The 17,619-nt window shown below is 47.4% G+C and overlaps 1 protein-coding gene across 7 annotated transcripts in view; it reads right to left on the bottom strand.

Moving 5' to 3' along the window:
* Window positions 1–17,619, bottom strand: part of SYT2 (synaptotagmin 2) — a 195,842-nt gene that overhangs the window by 37,184 nt on the left and 141,039 nt on the right. The window contains exon 1 of one of the 7 annotated variants that reach the window (XM_048826721.2): window positions 4,271–4,288. The exons of the other annotated variants lie outside the window; for them this stretch is intronic. The gene's annotated coding sequence lies outside the window, so the exon portion shown is untranslated. Of the gene's footprint in view, window positions 1–4,270; window positions 4,289–17,619 lie in introns of those variants that run through there. 7 annotated transcript variants of the gene reach the window in all.

The raw sequence follows: 17,619 nt of genomic DNA, 5'->3' as shown, positions 1-17,619 counted from the left end.
TCTCAACAATAAGAAAGGCAGCGAGGCTCATTTGGCTCTTTCAGGACTAACTGGCAGCCTGGAGGCTGCTATGTAAGTGCCTCCATAGACCAAGAATAACAGATTCTCCCCCAACACACCCACCCTGTCCCCATAATAATTTCCTGTTTGAGAACTAGAGCGAAGGGGGAAATGACAGAGAGAATCCTGCACAAACCAATCTGGTTGTGGGGCGGCTAATGACTCGATACGTCTTTGCTGTTTCCTTTCTATTATAACCAAAAGCGCTCAAGTAAATGGCACGTCTCCATCAATCAGGAGCCGGGGCTAGTCAACAACTATGCTGCAGTTGAGATGACAGCACGTTACGGCCATAAAAGAAAAATATAAGGGGGCGGGAGGGGAGGAAAGGTGAGCCTCTATCAATCAAGGCCCAATCTGTTGGTGGAAAAACAATACACGCCAGCAGATGCTCATCAGTCACTAACAGGCTCCGTTTGGGGGAAATCAATGACACCAGGCAACTTACTATTTTTAGTGCCATTTACCATTTTGCTGTTTAGGCAAAATGAAGTGGAGGGGTGGGGAGGCTGCGCTGAGCGGAATCTAATGGGATCCCAAAAAACAAACGCCCCATATGTTGTCTGTTCTATTGGTTTAGTCGAGAGGGCGAGAGATTGCCATTTATCAGCTTAAGATGTTCCATTAAATGACCCAAATGGCCTTCACATTTTTCTAATGTCCTTTGGAACAACAGGCTGGACCCGGCAGTCCTTTCACTCAGGTGAGTAGTCCGTACCCCCCAGGAACAGTCCGTACCCCCCAGGAACAGTCCCACAGGTGACAAGGAATAATAAGGGCCATTGCTGCCTGCAGATCACAACGGACATTACTCTGGAGGGTGAAAATTCCTACGCCTGTTTTGCACAGGGTTAAAGCTCATTAGAATTAAAGCTAGAGTTACGCCTCCCTCCCCCATCCATATTGATGCACCCGAACGAGGAGCCTGGTTTTCAAAGGCTTTGGAAGTTCTGCAAATCAGGGCACTTATGTATCTAGCGATGTACCTATACAGATCTATACGGTCTATCTAAGGTTACGTCTACGCTGGAAAGGCAGGCACGCGGCAGGAAATCTCAGAGCCTGGGTCAACTGACTTGGGCTGGGGGCTAAAAATAGCCGTGTGGATGTTCAGGCCAGGGACTCAGAGCCCACGCTCCAGCCTGAGCATCCACACACCTATTTTTAGCCCGTAGCGTGAGCCCCACGAGCCTGGGGCAGTTGACCCAGACTTTGAGACTCCCTGCTGCAGCTTTGGGGTTTTTTTTTTTTTTTGCAGTGCAGACGTACCTACAAAGCCTCACCACCTTTAATGTGTTTGTCCTCACAACAGGCCTGTGCTATTAGTCCCATTTCACAGATGAGGAACTGTGGCTAAAGATCACACAGGAAGTCTTTAGCAGAGCAAGAATCTGAACCCATCTGTCCTTGTCCTAAACCCTAGGCTCACACCCTAACCACTAAGCTCCCCTTCCTCATTAGACACCTACATTTGAAAGCTTCAACCATAGTGGATTACCCAAGATCATACTGTGACGGGTTGGACCCCCTGGGAAGTCACCGGATGTGCTGAGATACCACTGAGTCTACCTGTTCTGCCAGCATGGGCCCCCTTTAACCTGTCTTGCTGAGCCAGGCTCTGAAAACCGCCTTGAACACACACACAGGTAGGGCCACAGCCAGCTGCAGATCAACTCTGGGAAGACTCAGCTTAAGGGACTTGCTCCAGCACTCAGATGTCCACCTCCCTTGGAGTGCAGACCCAAAGGTATATTATATTCGCCTCTTCCCCAAGTGTGGAAGAGGGTATGAACAATTTCTCGCCCTCCCCCAGTTAGAAATCACAGAAACTGGGTTGTATTATAAACCAGTGTGACAGACCCAGACCAGGGGGATACAGGAGTCTAGTAGAAGGCAAATATACTGGTCACTGGATGAAGAGTTTTCTGTTCCCTGAGTGACCAAAGCAGGGGCTGCCCTAGAGCAATCAGGAACCTGCCAGAACCAATTAAGACAGGCAAGCTAATCAAGACACCTGGAGCCAATTAAGAACTTTCTAGATTCAATTATGGCAGGCAGGCTAATCAGGACACCTGGTTTAAAAAGGACCTCCCATCAGTTAGTAGGAGGGTGTGCTAGGAGTGGGTAGAGAGAAGGTATGCTGCTGGAGGGGTGAAGAGTTCAAGTATGATCAGGCTTCAGGAGGAAGTTCCTGTAGCGAGGATAAAGAAGGTGTTGGGGGGAAGGCCATGGGGAAGTAGCCCTGGGAGTTGTAGCTGTCACACAGCTGATACAGGGAACATTGTGGACAGCTGCAGTCCACAGGGCCCTGGGCTGGAACCCGGTGAACTCCCCCATCCCCTGATCGGACACAGGAGGAGTTGACCTGGTCTGTGAGAAATACCAGAAGGGAAGGTCTAAACTGGAAAGGGATCTGCCCTGTCCCTGACCCACTAGGTGGGACACAGAGACTGCGGGGATTGTTCTCCATTTCCCCCATGCTGGCCAGTGATGAGGTTAGCTGCGTGGACAGCAGGTTTGAGCCACTAGCAAGAATGGCCAAACTGAGGGCTGTCGTGAATCTCTGAGGCGAGCAAATCCGCCAATAAGGGCAGGACCCACCAAGGCAGAGGAGGAGCTTTGTCACACCAGAAATAAATGTATTAACTATAACAGGTGTATTTTAATTAGTTAAGGAGGTAGCAGACAGAACAAGGTAGATTACTAAGAAAATAAAACAGAGCATGCAAACGAAGCTTAACACACTAAAGATAGTGGTTACATGTGAGTTCTCACCCTAAATGTGGTTCTAATAATCTTCACAGGCAAGACACCCTTCCAGCCTGAGCCCAGTTCTTTCCCCCTGTTCAGTCTTGGGGCTTGTCTACACTGGCACGTTACAGCACTGCAACTTTCTTCCTCAGGGGTGTGAAAAAACACACCCCTGAGCGCTGCAAGTTGCAGCGTTTTAACGTTGCCAGTGTAGACAAGCCCTTAGTTGTTTCCAGCAGTCCTCTTGGGTGGGGCAGCAGGGGAGAACTGATGACCTCGGATTACCTCACTCCCCACCCTTAAATAGGATTTACATAAGGCAGGAGTCCTTTGTTTCCTAGTTTGAGCACCCTTCCGGTACAGTGGAAAGTTACAAGAAGTCCCAGGTAATGTTTTAGTATCAGGTGACAAGACCACCTGACTCTGCAGGGCCCCTGTAGCCATTCTTCACATGGTCACAGGAAGACTAAGCTATTTAATGTCCATTGTCCTTGTTGATGGGCCATGAGCCCTCTCTGGCTTTTCCATGGTTGTACCTGAAGTGTTGGCAGTGGGCGTCACCCCGAGTAGCAAAGTTGAAATACAGATACATAGTCAATATTCCTAGCTTCAGATACAGAAATGATACAGGCACACAGATTGTATAATCGCATTCAGTAAATCACACCCTTTCCAATGATATCTCACATGAGCCATTTGGCATAAAGTACATCTCCGTTATGTCATATTTATATCATAAGCGTATTTTCATAAAGAATACGGGATGACACGTCACACATACCAGCGCTGGAAAGAGAACCAATGGCTTCTGAGTGCCAGTCCAGTCTCCTGGACCATGCTGCCTGCTTGCCATGGGGGCTGCTCCTTGTAATGATGGGTCCTGGCTACCACAGTACAGTAATCTGAGAACCCCCACAAAGCTACAGGTGAGTCTAGTACAGGAGTGCTGGAGCTCTGCTAATCAGAGAACTACCCTGTCTGCATGCACTTGCATTTACTTCCCAAGAAACTGCACTCATGGGAGCACGAGTCTGTGACATCAGACCCCAGAACTGAAAATAGTGACTAGCACCCAGGCACCAGGAAAGGCTGGCAGACTTTTAAGAAGTAATTGATCCTGGGACTTTTAGGAATGAAATTTGGTTTAAAGGTCACAGAATAAAAAGATCCCAGTGCCTGAAATGTCTGGACTCAGTAACATATGCAGCAGTGGTGTGTGTGTCTCTACACATGCGTGTGGGTTTCTTTACAGTACAGAAGCTTGTGACTAATTTGAAAGCACACTTTTTTCAGCTGGATGCAAACCTGAGGCCCTGACATTTGTGGGCAAGAAAGTTTCCCTGGCATTTGCTGCAACAGTTGGAGTGTTGTGTTCCGGACAGATGCTGATATTAGTGAGATTGAGGGAGGCAGAATTGTAGTTTAGAATAGATATTTGGTATTCTTTTTCATTTCTTACGCCAAATGGTTGTGCATCATGTACGCTGTTAATCAGCTGCCAGCTTCCAGCCCAGTAGGGTCTGCATTTCAGTGGTGGGCCATTGATTCCTGTGCATAGTTTGTATGTTGATTTGGATCCTTTGGGATGAACGTGGATATTATTAGCAGTAAGTACCTGTAATGAACGAGAGATTATGAAGGAATCAACCTGTCTTGCTCGTTTTCCTGCTATGTCCCAAGTCCATTCCTCGACCCTTTCTGACTTTAGCTTAGCTTCTTGTACACAAGCCACCCACATGCTGACATCAATAAGCTTTACAATATCTGCGTTGATCTAATCTCTCAAATGTTGCCCATATGCTCAGGGTTCACCTGATCGCCATATTTGGGGTCGGGAAGGAATTTTCCTCCAGGGCAGATTGGAAGAGGTCCTGGGGGGTTTTCGCCCTCCTCTGTAGCATGGGTCATGGGTCACTTGCTGGAGGATTCTCTGCACCGTGAAGTCTTTAAACCATGATTTGAGGACTTCAATAGCTCAGACACAGGTGAGAGGTTCATCGGAGGAGTGGGTGGGTGAGATTCTGTGGCCTGCGTTGTGCAGGAGGTCGGACTAGATGACCATAATGGTCCCTTCTGACCTTGGTATCTATGAATTACATGTAGCCACCTGGGTCGTCCTACAGCTCATTCCCCCCACCCCCCATTTATTCTACCTAGAAATGAGCCGATTCCTGAAAGGACTCTTCAACAATCAGAGGGGAGAAAAGAAACTTTGCTCAAAATGGCACCAATGTAGGGCACTGGAGAGGAACTTGCAGAGTCAGTTACAAGCTTGCGAGGACAGATAAGAGCAGCCAAGCCAAGCTGTGCCAGCAGGTTAAGGAGAAAGAGAAGGGCTTTTAGAGATACAAGGGGGGGAATAAAGAGAAAAGCAGCAGCATTAATAAGCGAGGAAGAAGATGAAACTGACGATTTAAAAACTGCTGAGCTACTGAACTGGCTTTTTCCAAATCGGTCTCCGCTGAGAAAAGAATAAAAGTTTGGATGAGTAGGAAATAATGAAGATCTTGTGTAGATCTATGGGTTTGTCTACACTAGAAAGTGCCATTGCTTTAACTATACCGGGATAATTAAACCAGCAAAACACTAGGCATTGGACTGGTATATCAGTAAACAATTGCTAAAACTTCTGCACCCCCACCCCCTCTCATACCAGTAAAACTTTTCTAGTGTAGAGCAAGGCTAACTGCGGATACCTGGAGTAAATTAATGTACACATATCAGCATCCAGATTATCTTGTTTGAATGGAATTAGCTCATGGTCATGGATTTAAGGAATTATTGACTATATTTTTCCTAATGTCACAGAGAATTAAATATGGAAGTCCTGAAAAATGTGTCACCGGTTTTCAAAACAGCAAAGCAGGTCGATCCTGACAATTCCTGCTTGCTATAATTAGTTTCACTGCCAGATAAAAGTAATGCAGCAAATTACTGAGAGAATGATCAGAACCCTCAAGAGGACTTCAGAAGCCGGAGCAATAAACAGTACAGATTTATAAACAAACCAACCATGCCGGACGTGCTTGATCCCTTTGTAAGCAAATTACAGATTCAGAGGATGAGCGGCATGCAGTTGATGGGCTTTAGTAAAGCATTTGACACAGTGCCTTGCAAAACCATACTTGAAAATGTAATGCGTGCAGCTTTGGAAATGAGCATTTGCACAGCTGACAGAACTGACCCGGAAAGTAATGTCTTTGGGAAGATGCAATGCAAATTCTGATTGCTTTTCTCCGCCAAAACGGTCGCGAATGTTCATGAACTTTTTATACCTGTACATGAATAGAGCACAGAAGCCTCTCTCAGTTTCTGTTCTCCACACACAAATCCTTCCCTATCTTATTATTTATTATTTCTACTGCAGTAATGCTCAGAGACCCCAACTGGGATCGGTGCCCAACCGCAATAGGCACTGCACATTCACACAGAGACAGTCCCTACTCTGGACAGTTTAGGGCAGGCTGAAAGAAGACAGTCTTATTTTCCAAAGGTGGCCAACTTGAAGTTTTTGAAACTGACTAGTTAAAATACTGTTTGCAGTGTTGTTACAGCTCTGCTGATCCCAGGATCTGAGGAGTCTAGGGGGGTAAGATAATATCTGTTATTGGACCAACCTCTGTTGGTGAAAGAGAGAAGCTTTCAAGCTACACCAAGCTCTTCTTCAGGTCTGGGAAGGGGACTCAGAGTGTCACAGCTAAATACAAGGTGGAACAGATTATTATGAAGCATAAGAAGTTAATACACGTTGCAAGAGACCATTCTTGCAAGACACACGTTGCAAGAAGTTGGCAGTTATCTCCTCTGCAGCCGTAGGACACAGGAGAGATAGTGCATTACAGGTGGCAATTAAAATACTTCAACTTCCAGAGCCCTAACTTTAAAAAAAATCCTTTAAAAAACAAAATTATGGCTGAGGTTTTCAGCACTGCCCAATGGATTTGTTTCATGTAAAATTAAATCCCCTAGATGGTTTTGCAAATCCCTCTCTATAAGGACGTGCCCTTCCTCTCCAATATTGATGTTTAGAAGGGTCTACCACCACTAAATATTCCTGTCTTCTCTCTGCCCGCTGAAACCCACTCTCCTGCCCCTTCAGTTTAAGGGTGTGTCTATATTACAAGCCTATAGCAACGCTATATCTACAGAGACGGAAAGGGCTTTTCCTTTGCTGTGGGGAACCCACCCCCTCAAGAGCCGGCAGCTAGATTGACAGAAGAATTCTTCCATCAGCCTAGTAGTGTCTACACAGGGGCTTAGGTCGTCTTAACTACGGCTCTCGGGAGTGAATTTTTAACACTCCTGAGCAATGTAGCTATGTTTTAGGCGTAGGCCAGACCTAAGTTTCAGCTCAGCTGTTGCTTTTACTGAGGTTTGAGGCTGATCTACACTAGAAAGTTGGGTCGAACTCACTACATTGCTCAGGGCTGGTCTACACTACGGCAGGGCGGGGGGGAAATCGATCTAAGTTACGCAACTTCAGCTACGTTATTCACGTAGCTGTAGTTGGCGTACTTAGACTTACTTATCGCGGCGTCTTCACTGCGGTGTGTCAATGGGAGAGCGTAGATTCCCCTTGCGCTTCTTGTTGAGGCAGAGTACTGGAATCAACGCTAGAGCGACTGGTGGTCGATTTATCATGTCTACACTAGACTAGACACGATAAATCAACCCCCGCTGGATTGATCGCTGCCCGTTGATCCGGCCGGTAATCTAGACAAGCCCTCAGAGATGTAAAAATTCACACTCCTGAGAGGTAGTTAAGCCAGCCAAAGTCCCAGTGTAGACAGCACTAGGTCAAGGGAAGAATGTTTCCCTCAACCTAGCTACCGCCTCTCAGGGAAGTGGATTTACTACAATGACAGAAGAACCCCTCCTGTCGCTTTAGCTTTTCTGGTGTACACACAGCCTTGGTTTACACTTAAAACGTAAACTGGCTAAGCTCTGTTGGTCAAAGGTGTGAAAAAAGGTGTGACCTGAAACAGTTATGCTGGCAAAACCCCACTGAAGACGTATGTCAGCACAGAAAAAAGTAATTCACTCCCCGATGATCTTCCTACACCGGCAGAGCTCCTTCTGTGAGCATACACTAGGTCTACACTAGGGAGTCATCCAACATAGTTATGGTGACATAGGTTCTGTACTGTAGACATAGATTGCAACACAGCCCCCTTGCAGAGCCCCTCACAAGGATGCGCCTCCATCACCAGAGAGTGAAACGGACTCTAAAGAAAGCGCTGTCAAATGCACAAGAAAAGCAATCTGAAAAACGAATGCTCTTCTCCTGATCTCTTTCCATTTTAGTCAGCTCTGGAGTCACTTCTAACTACGGCAGGTACAATCGTTTCAAATGGAAATGCAATCTCCCCGCAAATTAAATTATAGTTCTCTTTGAAGAGGGACACTATAAGCTCTAATATCATCCCTTTGTCCCAATAAGATTCTTGTTCACCTGTATGGAAACAAACCAAGTCTCATGGCTTGTCTACACTACAGACGCTACAGTGGCACAATTAATTACAGTGTGGGGGTTTCAATCGCTGTAATTAAGTCACACCCTGATAGGTTGCAGGTAGGTTAACAGAAGAATTCTTCCATCAACCTAACAGTGCCGACACCAGGGCTTAGGTTGGCTTAACTACAGCACTCAGGGGTGTGAATTTTTCATATCCCTGAGCAACATGACTAAGTCAACCTAAAGTTTAGTTGTAGACCGGGCCTCAGGTAAGAGACACAGATACATGGTGGTTTCAATTGGCTGTACTTTGTTTCTTAATTAAATAGCTGAAAAATATGCTTTTTGCCCATCTGCTGCGGAAATTTTAGAAACAACATAATTAACGTACTGAAGCATGAACACGAACCCTTCTTGGTGTCCTGCCAAAGCTGGTATCTTATCTGTTACAGAATTGGATGATCACCCTTAAATATATGTTATGGAGAGACTCTCATTTCTTCATAAGGCTGCAGCCATCTAAATTAATACAACTGTTTTCGACTACCTCCCAACTCAGCCAAAACTAAACCAATCTGCCTGAAATCATACACAGACATGGTGTTACTCGTGGGTAGAAATTTTCTGGAAAGTTTGAGAAAAAGAGGACAAGAGGCTGGGGAGATACCAGGATTCAAACAAATGAGGTGGTTAGTGTTGATTTTCAGTAAGCCTTGCTGAGCACAGGGGAAGATCCAGGAGACTGGAAGAAAGCTAATGTGCCAATATTTAGAAAAGGTGAACAGGATGATCTGGGTAATTATAGGCATGTCAGACCGACATCAATCCCGGGTAAGGTAACAGAACAGCTGATACGAGACTTGATTAATAAAGAATTAAAGGAGGGTAATGTAATTAATGCCAGTCAACATGGGTTTGTGGAAAATAGATCCTGTCAAACTAACTTGATAGCTTTTTCTGATGAGATTACAAGTCTGGGTGATAAAGGTGATAGCGTTGGTGTAATATATTTAGAATTCTGTATGGCCTTTGACTTTGTTCTGCATGACATTTTGCTTAAAAAACTAGAATGATATAAAATTAATGGCAAACATTAAATGGATTAAAAACTGGCTAACTTCCAGGTCTCAAAATGCTACTGTATACACAGTGTCATTATTGAGGATATGCACTTCTAGTGGGGTCCCACAGGGACTGGTTCTTGCCCTCACGTTATTTAACATTTTATCTATGCTGATAAAGTTTGCAAAAGACACAAAGAATGAAGAGAACAGGTCACTGATCCAGGATCATTTGTTAAACTGGGTGCAAGTGGACAATATGCATTTTAATATAGCCAAATGTAAATATATACATCCAGGAACAAAGAATGTAGGCTATACTTATAGGATGGGGGTCTCCATGCTGGGAAGCAGTGACTCTGAAAAAGACTTGGGGTCATGGTGGATAATCAGCTGAACATGAGCTCCCAGTGTAATGTTGCAGGCTAATGTGAACCTTTGATGTATAAACAGGGGAACCCCAAGTAGAAGTAGGGAGGTTATATTACCTCTGTATTTAGCACTGGTGTGACCACCACTGGAATACTGTGTCCAGTTCTGGTGTCCGTAGTTCCAGAAGGATGTTGTTAAACCGGAGTCAGAGATGGTTCAGAGAAGAGCCGCAAGAAGGATTAAAGGTTTGGAAAACATGCCTTGTAGTGAGAGAATCACGGAGCTCAATCTATCTATCTTAACAAAGAGAAACTTAAGGGGTGACTTGATTACCATCTATAAGTACCTACTTGGGGAACAAATATTTGATAATGGGCTCTTCAATCTAGCAGAGGAAAGTCTAACACAATCCAATGGCTGGAAGTTGAAGCTAGACAAATTCAGACTGGAAATAAGGCATAACATTTTAACAGTGAGAGTAATTAACCATTGCCACAACTTACCAAGGGTTGTGGTGGAGTCACCATTGCTGGTCATTTTTAAAACAAGGCGCAATGTTTTTCTAAAAGATCTGCTCAAGTTCTAACAGAAGTTAATTCAGGGAAGTCCTATGGTATGCAGGGGGTCAAGATTGGATGATCACAGTGGTCCCTTCTGGCCTTAGAATCTATGCGTCTATTTAAAAAAGGTCTTGAAAATTCTTCTAACTTTTTGTTTCTTTGTACCATAACACCTTACCACTCGTCCTAGGGATGCCACATTTGGCACGTTCTTTCAGCCTTGGAGACAATACTGGTGATTTTGACTCATCTCACGGGTTAATCTTTCAGTTATTAACACCAACACTGCTTGCCCATCCTCTCTCAGGGCCCATGACACAGGGTTTCAGGCTGGTGTCGGGATATGTAATCTATAGTGGGCACTGGTGACACACCAAATTGCACTTCCAAAGCAAACGCGCTGCCTAGAACGTATTTATTAGTGAGGTTCAATGATGAAGTGCTTTTCTCAGCTCATTCCTCGAGAAAACAGACAGGAAAATACAAATAGGCAAAGTAGGAAGCTTGGCGCATTGATTTCCATGCCAGTAACAGGAATGCTTTTCAGCAAACTGTTTTTTGTTACAAGAGTGCTCTATTGTGTATGTAGGTAAACAGTTCATAGATAAGGTGCCAGTAGATGGCACTCCAGAAGATAAAGCATAGTTCCTGGGTTTTGGAGGGCCTCATAAAACTTTTGGTGAACTACCAATGGCTTCCTCTGTGCAGCTTCCGACTCAACTCCTCACAGTTTTGTGGGGGCACTGAGGTCTGAGCTTGGGAAGCTGAAAAGGGCTTGGGAATTGCTTGTGTGTGCTCAGCTCAAGATGGAGCCCTGCATATTGGGGGCTAGCCTGTGATGGGTAACCCCTCTTCTCTGAACAGCTGGGAGCACAGCAGTGGGGACTTGCAATCTCCTCTTTGCCCCATTTTGTTTGTTTAATCATTCGAATTGCATTCCCGCTGGACCAATATATAGATAGTCTCTAATTGAGGTGAGTGTATCAGTCTCTATTTCCAGAAGACAGACCACCCCACGCCCTCCGCTCCACCTCCCATCAACAAGACCGACCCAGTTCTTGACCCACATCAACAGAAAGCCGTATTCAACACATGTGTCCTAGGGGTGGACAGGTCCTGATGGATGGCAAAGGGGAACAGATCTTAGAGCTGAGGGCCCTCCGCTGAGTATGGAATGCAACTGCCCAGGCATCCAGCCCTGGGGAAGAGATTGTTCTGAGCAACCCCTCCTTGTGGGATAAGAGGGTCCCACTTGGGGCTGTAAGAATATGCACCACCTTGAACTGCAAGCAGAGGGGAAAGCGGAGCCAGTGCATGGGGGTTATGCTCTCTCACCAATCTAACACACCTGAAAGGTAGGCAGCCTGTTGTGCCCCTTTGTGGAAGCTCAAAGCACAGCCCATTGCAGTAGATGGTGGTGACGTCTACACCAGACAGGAATGCTTTCAGCCCCTGGGCTGATGAAACTCAGTGGTGCCGCATGGGGCTCCGTTGGCCAATCAGCTACATTTTGACTTTCCCAGCCACTTAATCCCTCTTAATAAAAGTCACCTGCTGCCCCCCAGTCTCATCTCCTCCAGAGGCAAGAAGGAGCACGGTGCCCTCTGTGAAGAAGCTAGCAGTAATTTGGGCTCAGCTTGTGCGTAATCGATGCCGCAGACACATCTCAAAGGGCCTCTGGATGGTGGCTGAAAGCAGCAGGAGAATGCCAATTAATGGTGTGTGCAGTGGGTTGCACAGAGACGCTTGATGAGGTTGCAGATACTGTAACTATTTTAAAAACTGTCTCAGAAGATTCTTCTCTGGGGCCTTTTTTATTTCTGCTGCTGCTGCATTTATTCTGCAGAAGTTCCAATCAATACACCAGCATGGGGCACAAGCTGAAATCAAATAATAGGGAAGAAAGGGAAAGCGAAGAGGGGTTTTATCATTCAGGGTTTCAGGCCAAGCTAATTCTCCACTGTGAAAGGAGCTCTTCCAAATCGTGCAATATCAACATACCGCTGCACAAGAGTAGAGCAGATTAGAAAAGAACTAAATGAGTCAGTGCTGAGAATAGAGGGGGGAAAAAAATCTCCATTTCAGAGACCCGACAGAGAATTCTCGGTCAGAGGTCTCGGTTTTGCATCTAATTCTGAGTTCAAACAGGGCGCTAGGGTGTTGTTAGGGAATTTCTGCTGAAGGAAGCATGCTGGACTGACGGCCTCGCTGCCTGAACGGGCCTGATCCTGCCGTCCTCACATGACTGATCCTGGCTGCTGCAAGTGGTTCCTCTGCCTGCCCATGTGCAGAGACAAGACACGTGAGTACAGGGCTGTAGGGTCATGTCTAAGAGCAGCACATCCTCTGCTGCAGGGGGGGGCTTCCCTCGGCTACCCCGCCCGGGCCTCAGGCCAGGCAGAGATGGGGAGGCCAGACTCACTCCTTGACTTCCATTATAAGCCCCTGCTTTGAACAACTCATCACGTTCCCAGGTTCTTCCAAGCATGCAGACCCTGTGGGCAGGTCTGCACTTACAATCCAGCATTGGCACAGCTGTGCCGCTTTAGCACTTACACGCAGACGCGCCGATGTCGCCGGCAGCGAGCTCTCCTGGCAGGGCCGCTGATCCGCCTCTCGCCGCTGCGTCAACAGAAGCAGCCCGGCCGCTGGCATAGCGCTGTCTGCACCAGGAGTCTGGTCTGCGGTGCTCAGGGGTGTGGATTTTCCACGCTCCTGAGCGATGTAGTTAGTCCGACATCGTCCCGAGCAGGGCTCAGGACGGGGCTAGGGGGCACCTGAAGTGAGCCTATCATGAGTCTTCTGGGAGCTCTGTGTTTGGACTGAAATTGGCACAGCAAGTGACTCTGCCTGGGGAAGGGGGCACAGCAGAGGAATATGCATGGAAAATGCAACTGCAGTGTAGACGGACCCTGAGACGCTTTGGAATTAAACCGAAAGAGCTGGCTGGTCCCTAAGCCCAATGCCCTCTCGAGTGGTGAGGCATTTCAGCACCAGCATGCAATATCCCTTCAGTATTGCCCTTGACTAAGCCCAGCTCCCCTAGGGCAGTGACTGGGCTGTCTGGGCTGCTTCATGGCCTACCGCTGCTCTTCCTGCACGTCACTCTGAGAAACGCGTGGCAAGCAAGTCATCTGCTTGCGGCTGGGCCCAGTCCTGAGCACCCCTCCCCACACCCTCCCAAGACTTTCAAGGGTGCTCAGCCCTGTGCAGGAGGAGTTCACAAGATCAGGCCCATAGCTCACTGCTGCTCTTAGCCTCGTTTCTCATCACTCCACAGCTGGGTTATTTTGTGCTTGGATATTTTTGCCCAGGATGCACGTAGATATGTCTCTGGGGAGCTGCAAAGCTTTGTCTAGCTGCTAACTACCAAACGCTGCTGGCCAATGGGCTCTGTACCACTGCAGCAAAAAATCTTCTTCCCTCAATAAAAGAGTTAATAAATAAATGCATAAAAACAGGCAAGACTAAACGGCCAAACTCTCCCACCTCTGCTCATCCCCACAAAGCAACGCACAAGTCATTGGGCAAAAACGTAGCGTGGAAGGAATGATTCAAAGGGAGCGGATCGACAGAAGAGTGCCATCTCCCTGCGGCCCTCTGGGCCTTCTCTGAGAGCGACAGCACCAGGCAGCTCCCCAGCTTGCCTCTGGGATTGATTATTGCTACAGCACTGGCAGGTTCAGCTTTATCCGCACAGAAAAAAGATAACGGCCTGCTCCATAACACTGGGTGTCCGCTGCTGTAACTCATACGGTCTAGGCACATTTCTCTGCACTGGTGAGTTCTGGGGCCACTAAAAGAGAAGCATGTTTCTGGCTAAGTGGCGGCATGACTGTCTGGTTAATGATGCATTTTAAGCACTGGAGTGTGTTTGGGATCCATGCCAGTTGGCACAGGGTATCAGGATCGCTCTCTAAAAGGGGTTGCTGACAAAGTCCAAAGCTGCATCAGGTAGGTGCGGATTCCTTGAACCACCTGGGAAGATGGATTTCTGGCCAAGTGTCATAGAAACAGGAAGTGACACTAACTAGAAATCAAAAGTGAAAGGAGACGCAGGCAAACACTGAACTATCAAGAGTCTATTACACATTCAGGACATATTTGAAGGGAGGTCTCTTCAGCTGTGTCTGGGGGTATGGCATCTGCAGTCTGCATTTTGCACGTACAACCACCAGTATTGCCAAGCGTTCCACAGTCATGTGTCAGGATCCCAAAATCATGAGGTTTGCTTAAAAATTGTGAGATTTTAAAAATCAGAAATGTTAAGTTTCTCTTTTTTTATTAAAACACAAATCTCAGAGGTGTAATTAGAGAGGCCCAATAGAAATGTGGTCCTTAAAATGTCTCACATATTATTATTTGTATGGCTGTAGTGCCTAGGACCAGGTGCCTTCGCAAGCTAGATGAGTTTTCCTGTTGTCTTGTATTTGCTCCATGCCATTCACAAGCATCGGCATCTTTCACAACATTGAAACTAACTAAACCATATTGAAACTTTGCACTAGAACCTTAGAGGACAAGTTACAGTCCAAAGTCTACCCCTGCATTGTGACCCCCGGCTTTAGGAGTCACCTGTAAATCTCTTCCTTAAAATCTGATGTAGAGACCCAGCAAGACTTTAAGCCACTCTGGGTCTGTCTACACTGCAATTAGACACCAGTGGCTAGTCCATGCCAGCAGGCTCAGGTTTGGGCCAAGGGGCTGTTTAATGGAGGTGCAGACACACTCTTAGTGTACATCTACACTGGAATTAAAAACCCACAGCATGGCTATGGCTTGCCTGGGTCAGGTGACTTGGGCTTGCAAAGCTAAAAATTGCTATACAGACATTCAGGCTCAGGCTGGAGCCTGGGCTCTGGGACCCCCCCCACAGCTCCAGCCTGCGCTCTGGGAACATCTAAAGCCTCTTCCAACAAGTCTGGAATTTGAGTACAGAGCATTTGTATGGAGTGAGCAAAGGGTAACTAGACAAGGAATGCACCTAGGCGCAAGGTCTGGCAATGGTTAAAGCCGCAATTTCATTGCTACCAGCTCGTGTGATTTTATTGCCAGTTCTGTGATTGGCAGGAGGGGTATTTTAAAGCCCCAACCCCTGGAGTCAGAGGATTATGGGAGGAGCTCATCTTTCATTTAAAAAATAAAATAATAATTTCCTAGCCTGCCTGGTTATGAAAAAATCTGGAAAACGTGACCCCTAAAAGCTCTGATCCCAGTAGGCAAGAAAAGACAAACCCCAAATGTATTATATTTTAAATCTCATAATACTTTTAATTAATCTGTAGTGATTTTGGGGGGCATGACATGATTTTTGACCACTTGGGATTGCTAAACTGCAGTTTGCCCAGGACATGGGGCTAATAAGCTATTACAGAAAATGCTGTTTCTTAGTTCCCAATTCCCCCAGAGCAAGGCAATTCCTGCCTCGTGCCAGGGGTGCAAGAGGCATAACAAAAAGATAAAGCCCACATCAGACATGCGGGAGCTAATCCTGTGCAAAAGTCCCATCAGCATTTGCCTCGAAAGCCAGAGGAGTGTGACGCCCCAGTACTCCTGGACTGAATTCAGATCGTGAGGGGCAGAGATGTGGTAGATTCTTTGCAGAGCAGTTTCACGCTCCTTGGGTGCATGATTTCACTGAAACAAGAGAGAAGGCGGCTCATCATGCACAGAGGACTTTTGCGTGTCCCCTTCTCGGCCGCGCCATCCATCCTCATTCCTTATCCTGAGAACCTCTGCCAGCTTTATGTCCTCGGGAACCGGCTCAGTGCAAAGAGACGTATAAAATCCTCTTTGAGGCCCAAAGAGACTGAGACGTAGGCTACACTTAGAAATTTTGCTGCTTTAACCAGGGCACTGTAGTTAAAGTGGGATGACTCCTCTTAGTGTGGATGCAGCTATACTTGCATAAAGAAGTGTCCGTACTGGTACAAAGCACCTCCTGCTAGTATCACTGTATCCATGCTAGGGCTTGTACTGTCATAACTCCGTCAGAAAAAAAAATCAGACCTCTAACCAAAAGAGTGATCCTGGTACAGCTTTTTAAGGGCAGACCAGGCCTAAGTGACCTTCTCAAGGTCACACAGAGAGGCTGGTGCACAGCAGCGTTGAACACAGCAGCACCAGAGTCTCAGGCTAGCCGTCTTTCCTGCTGCTGGGAGCGGTTAGGCCACTGCCAAATGCTTTTGCAACTCCCGCTCCCAGACGTTCTTACAGACCCTAGAGCCTCTCCAGCCCTGAGAAGCACGGCTCTCTGGCAGGGAAGGAGATGCCTGAGGTACGATGGCATCGCTGCCTTGGTGCTTCACAGCTGAATGACACACTTGTGCAGACCCCACGCAGCCACAGGACAAGACCGTGCCTGCGGAGAAGCCCTGGGGGCTCTCAGGGGACAGGGGAGTCTCTGGTGTCAACTTCTGCCTCCCAGACCATTGGGAACTGGGTTCCTCAGGCCGCGCCCCGATGGCCACCCTCATGATGGGTCCAAGTGTCGCCCACCACTGGCAGGCCAAGGACTGCATCCACTCAGCCCCCCGTCGCCTGCACAGCCAGTCCTGCCAGAGCCGTGGGGGAGCCTGTCCTGCTGGAACCGCTGGCTACATTGGAGCGGCTGGTGGCCAGCACTGAATTCACTAGAGAACGTGATATGGAAATGGGCCTGGCTGAGGAGACCCGCTGGCCCTCTGGGACCCTGGATCCTCGGGCTAGCAGGGGACAGCCTGGCCTCTCCTGAGTCAGCCATGGCTCTAGACTGTTGCTGACGTGTCTCATAGACTTGAAGGCCACAAGGGACCATCAGGATCATCTAGTCTGATCTCCTGCACATCGCAGGCCACAGAACCTCACCTACCCGCTTCTGTAATAGACCCCCTAGCCTCTGGCTGAGTAAGTGAAGTCCTCAAATCATGATTTAAAGACTACGTTACAGAGAATCCACCATTGACACTAGTTTAAACCTGCAAACGACCCGTGCTGCAGAAGAAAGAGAACACCCCCCATCCCGCCCAGGGTCTCTCTAACCTTGCCTTGAGCTCCCCTGGTGATTCATCCTTCTAGTGACTCACCCTTCCTTCACTGGAGCACAGAGACTTCCCTTAGCACGAACTCCGCCACGGCCAGAGGCTTTCGTGTTACCACCTCACTGCTCTGCTGATACCTGCCTGGCATGGTGTCTTGGAGTGACAGCATCCCATTGCAGGTTTGGAGTTATGATCCATCCCTCCAAATGCCCCCTACCCCTGGCTGGGACCCCCCACCCTAGCTCTCCCCTCCTCAGCCAGCTGCCAGACTTTCTTCCTTGAAATCTATGCCACCTTCATCCTCTCAAAGCAGTATGATCACAAGAACAGCGCCAGCCTAG

This window comes from Caretta caretta, chromosome 21 (genome assembly GCF_965140235.1).
Source record: "Caretta caretta isolate rCarCar2 chromosome 21, rCarCar1.hap1, whole genome shotgun sequence".
Classification (NCBI taxonomy): Eukaryota; Metazoa; Chordata; order Testudines; family Cheloniidae; genus Caretta; species Caretta caretta.
This window is presented reverse-complemented; position numbering and strand designations above follow the sequence as displayed.